The sequence below is a fragment of the Rhinoraja longicauda genome, chromosome 17 (assembly GCF_053455715.1).
Source record: "Rhinoraja longicauda isolate Sanriku21f chromosome 17, sRhiLon1.1, whole genome shotgun sequence".
Taxonomy (NCBI): domain Eukaryota; kingdom Metazoa; phylum Chordata; class Chondrichthyes; order Rajiformes; family Arhynchobatidae; genus Rhinoraja; species Rhinoraja longicauda.
In genome coordinates this window covers 607,977-613,530 of record NC_135969.1, presented here as the reverse complement: position 1 = coordinate 613,530, position 5,554 = coordinate 607,977, and positions in this window count along the sequence as shown.

The window sequence follows — 5,554 nt, the reverse complement described above, 5'->3', positions numbered from 1 at the left end:
GGTGTGTCGGTGTGTCTCGGTGTGTCTCGGTGTGTCTCGGTGTGTCTCGGTGTGTGTCGGTGTGTGTCGGTGTGTGTCGGTGTGTGTCGGGGTGTGTCTCGGTGTGTCTCGGTGTGTCTCGGTGTGTCTCGGTGTGTCGCGATGTGTCTCGGTGTGTCGGTGTGTCTCGGTGTGTCTCGGTGTGTCTCGGTGTGTCTCGGTGTGTCGCGATGTGTCTCGGTGTGTGTTGGTGTGTCTCGGTGTGTCTCGGTGTGTCTCGGTGTGTCTCGGGGTGTCTCGGTGTGTCAGGGTGTCTCGGTGTGTCTCGGTGTGTCTCGGTGTGTCTCGGTGTGTCTCGGTGTGTGTCGGTGTCTCAGGGTGTCTCGGTGTGTCTCGGTGTGTCTCGGTGTGTCTCGGTGTGTCTCGGTGTGTCGGTGTCTCGGTGTCTCGGTGTGTCTCGGTGTGTCTCGGTGTGTGTCGGTGTGTCGGGGTGTGTCTCGGTGTGTCTCGGTGTGTCTCGGTGTGTCTCGGTGTGTCTCGATGTGTCTCGGTGTGTCGGTGTGTCTCGGTGTCTCGGTGTGTCTCGGTGTGTCTCGGTGTGTCGGTGTGTCTCGGTGTGTCTCGGTGTGTCTCGGTGTGTCTCGGTGTGTCTCGGTGTGTCTCGGTGTGTCTCGATGTGTCTCGGTGTGTCGGTGTGTCTCGGTGTCTCGGTGTGTCTCGGTGTGTCTCGGTGTGTCGGTGTGTCTCGGTGTTTCTCGGTGTGTCTCGGTGTGTGTCGGTGTGTCTCGGTGTGTCTCGGTGTGTCTCGGTGTGTCTCGGGGTGTCTCGGTGTGTGTCGGTGTGTGTCGGTGTGTGTCGGTGTGTGTCGGGGGGTCTCGGTGTGTCTCGGTGTGTGTCGGTGTGTGTCGGTGTGTGTCGGTGTGTGTCGGTGTGTGTCGGTGTGTGTCGGGCGGTCTCGGTGTGTGTCGGTGTGTGTCGGTGTGTCTCGGTGTGTCTCGGTGTGTCTCGGTGTGTCTCGGGTGTGTCTCGGGTGTGTCTCGGTTGTGTGTCGGTGTGTCTCGGTGTGTCTCGGTGTCTCGATGTGTCTTGGTGTGTCTCGGTGTGTCGGTGTGTGTCGGTGTGTCTCGGTGTGTCGGTGTGTGTCGGTGTGTCTCGGTGTGTCTCGGTGTGTCGGTGTGTCTCGGGGTCTCGGTGTGTCTCGGTGTGTCTCGGTGTGTCTCGGGGTGTCTCGGTGTGTCTCGGTGTGTCTCGGTGTGTCTCGGGGTGTCACGGTGTGTCTCGGGGTGTGTCGGTGTGTGTCGGTGTGTCTCAGTGTGTGTCGGTGTGTCTCGGGGTGTGTCGGTGTGTCTCGGTGTGTCTCGGGGCGTGTCGGTGTGTGTCGGTGTGTCTCGGTGTGTCTCGGTGTGTGTCGGTGTGTCTCGGGGTGTGTCGGTGTGTCTCGGTGTGTCTCGGGGTGTCACGGTGTGTCTCGGGGTGTCACGTTGTGTGTCGGTGTGTGTCGGTGTGTCGGTGTGTCGGTGTCTCGGTGTGTCACGGTGTGTCTCGGTGTGTCTCGGGGTGTGTCGGTGTGTCTCGGTGTGTCTCGGTGTGTCTCGGTGTTTCTCGGTGTTTCTCGGTGTGTCTCGGTGTCTCGGTGTGTGTCGGTGTCTCGGTGTGTGTCGGTGTGTCTCGGTGTTTGTCGGGGTGTGTCTCGGTGTGTGTCGGTGTGTGTCGGTGTGTCGGGGTGTCTCGTTGTGTCTCGGTGTGTCGGGGTGTCTCGGTGTGTGTCGGTGTGTGTCGGTGTGTGTCGGTGTGTCGGGGTGTGTCGGTGTGTCGGGGTTTCTCGGTGTGTCTCGGTGTGTCGGGGTGTCTCGGTGTGTGTCGGTGTGTGTCGGTGTCTCGGTGTGTCTCGGGGTGTCTCGGTGTGTCTCGGTGTGTGTCGGTGTCTCGGTGTGTCGGGGTGTGTCGGTGTGTGTCGGTGTGTCTCGGGTGTGTCTCGGGTGTGTCTCGGTGTGTCTCGGTGTGTCTCGACACACACCGAGACACACCGAGGCACACCGAGACACACCGAGACACACCGACACACACCGGCACACACCGAGACACACCGAGACACACCGAGACACACCGAGACACACCGAGACACACCGACACACACCGACACACCGAGACACACCGAGACACCGACACACCCCGAGACACCCCGACACACCCCGACACACCCCGACACACCGAGACACACCGAGACACCCCGAGACAAAGACAGTGCCTTCTCTTTATACAATACAACTTCGTTGAATCCCCCTCCCCTTCGGGCTCCTTCCAATCAGAGCGCTGAGGTGCACAATCTTCTGTACCGCCCACGGGTACCCCCCCCCCCCCCCCCAGATCATACATCGCATGTGCATGGTAATTAGCAGTTTCCCGATCGGGGCATATATGTAATATTCATTTACCTCATTGAGCAAGCGCAGTAGTTATCCACATGACCTATTTTAACCCTTTCCTGCCGCTTAGACATTTTCTTAAATTTACGGCTGTTTGTGTAGCCTAACTCTCTCTGTCCCTGTACCATGTTATCAGTGCCTTAACGAGCGTGGTGGTAGTTTAATCATCCTGTCCCTGGTGGTTTAATCATCCTGTCTCTCACAAGGGGAAGGGGGAGGAGAGAGAGGGCGTGGGGAGGTGGGAAGGGGTGGGGGGGAGGGGGGAAGGGGGGAGGAGAGGATGCTCCAATGCAGGAGAGGTTTGGGCCCAACTTAATAAAAAAATTAAGGGATTGGACAGGCTAGATGCAGGGAAAATGGTCATGTTGGGGGAGTCCAGAACCAGGGTCACAGTTTAAGAATAAGGGGTAGGCCAATTTGAACTGAGATGAGGAAAAACTTCACCAGAGATTTGTGAATCTGTGGAATTCTCTACCATTTCATTGGATGTTTTCAAGAGAGAGTCGGATATGGCTCTTCAGGCTAACGGAATCAAGGGATATGGGGAGAAGGCAGGAACGGGGTACTGATTGTGGATGATCAGCCATGATCATAATGAATGCGGTGCAGGCTCAAAGGGCCGAATGGCCTACTCCTGCACCTATTTTCTATGTTTCGATGTAGAGTGCATTTAACTGTTTAACCACTGCTTAAGTTGAACTTAATTACCAAAGGCAATTAAGATTCTGACCATCAGTTTAGTTTAGTTTAGTTTAGTTTAGAGATACAGTGAGAAACAGGAGCTGTTGTCCACTCAGTCTATGCAGACCAATGTGAACTCCATCCGACCTACCAGAGACAAATTGCTGAAGCCAATCAAACCCGCACATCGTAGCACCCGGAGAAAGCCCACACCATCACAGGGAGAATGTACAAACTCCGTACAGACAGCACCCGTGTCAGGATCGACCATGGGTCTCTGGTGCTATAAGGCAGTAACTCTGCCACTGCACCACCCATCAATTACATTGGTTCCAAGTTCCCATTGCTTTTTGTGTGGACAATGGATGACTTTCACCACCGACCAGCGGGTGAAGAGTGGGGCTCCACAGCTGAGGATGGGAAGCATTGCTCCCTCACTGGGAAGACAGTGGAGACATCAGCCAAAGCATTATGACCACCTGCCTAATATGCTGTTGGTCCTCCGTGTGCAGCCCCATACGCAGCAGGGTGCGATGCACTGTGTATTGTGACACATTCCTCCCGTGACCACCATTAACATTTTCTGTGACTTGTGCCACAGTCGACCTTCTGTCGGTTTGGACCAGATGGGATAGCCTTCGTTGCCCTCGCGCATCGATGAGCCTTGGGCACCCAACACCCTGTCTGTCGCCGGTTTGTGGTTTGTCCCTCCTCGGACCACTGTCGGTCGGTACTCACCATTGCTGACCGGGAGCACCCCACAAGCTTTGCCGTTTCAGAGATGCTCTGACCCAGTCGTCTGGCCATAACAATTTGGCCCTTGTCAAAGTCGCTCAGGTCTTTACTCCTGCCCATTTCTCCTGCATCCAACACATCAACTTCAAGAACTGACTGTTCACTTGCTGCCGAATATATCCCACCCCTTGACAGTTGCCATTCTAACAAAATAACCAATGTTATTCACTTCACCAGTGGTCATAATGTTTTGGCTAATCGGTGAGAGTGGGGCAGAGCTCAGCAACTAACCTATACACCTCTCCCTTCTACCCCTCTTCTTCTCTCCCCCCCCCCCCCCCACCCGCCTGCCTTCCCTATGCCCCACATGGACACACACACAATTCTCCCCTCCCCCTCCCCTACCACCTATATTCATTCCTCCAGATTCACAATTCACTCGAAGTCATAGAGTGATACAGTGTGGAAACAGGCCCTTTGGCCCAACTCGTCCACACCGGCCAACAATGTCCCAGCTACACTAGTCCCACTTGCCTGCGCTTGGTCCATATCCCTCCAAACCTGTCCTATCCATGTACCTGTCCAACTGTTTCTTACACGATAGGACAGTCCCAGCCTCAACTACCTCCCCTGGCAGCTTGTTTCATACACCCACCACCCTCTGTGTGGAAACATTACAATACAATATATCTTTATTGTCATTAGAAACACAGAAAATAGGTGCAGGAGTAGCCATTCAATATGATCATGGCTGATCATCCAACTCAGTATCCCGTACCTGCCTTCTCTCCATACCCCCTGATCCCTTTAGCCACAAGGGCCACATCTAACTCCCTCTTAAATATAGCCAATGAACTGGCCTCAACTACCTTCTGTGGCAGAGAATTCCACAGATTCACCACTCTCTGTGTGAAAAGAAACGTTCTCATCTCGGTCCTAAAAGACTTCCCCCTTATCCTTAAACTGTGACCCTTTGTTCTGGACTTCCTCAACATCAGGAACAATCTTCCTGCATCTAGCCTGTCCAACCCCTTAAGAATTTTGTACAGGGTACAACGAGATTGGGAATGTGCCTCCCATACGATGCAATAAATTAATTACCTAGTCAGTATTCATTTAAACAACCCAATGAAACAAATTAGAACAGTTTTAAAACAGAATCAAGTGCAAGTAGATCTGTGCCGGTTCACTGTGCGATGTGACCATCCGGCTCAGCAGGACTGGTTCATAGCAGTTATGGCCCTGGGGATGAAGCTGTTCCTGAGTCTGGAGGTGCGGGCGTAGAAGGCCCTCAGATTCTTATTAAATCTTTCCCCCTTCACCTTGAACCCATGTCCTCTGGTCCTCGATTTCCCTACTCTGGGCAAGAGACTCTGTGCATCTATCCGATCTATTCCTCTCATGATTTTGTACACCTCTATAAGATCACCCCTCATCCTCCTGCGCTCCTTGGAATAGAGACCCAGCCTGTAGCTCACACCCTCTAGTCCTGACAACATCCTCGTATATCTTTTCTCAAGCCTTTCATCTTCTCTCCTTATCTCACACTTCTTGTATTTTCCCTTTGTCCAGCCATCAGCCTATCCACTCCTGACCTGCTGAACTATTCAAGCACATTGTGTTTTGTTCTCTGCCAAGTGATTAGTGGGTAGAGATAAAGAGGAGGCATGATTGGTGAAACGTTGGACAAAGGCCAGAGATGAAAGGACTAAAACTGTGAGATCAGAAGATAA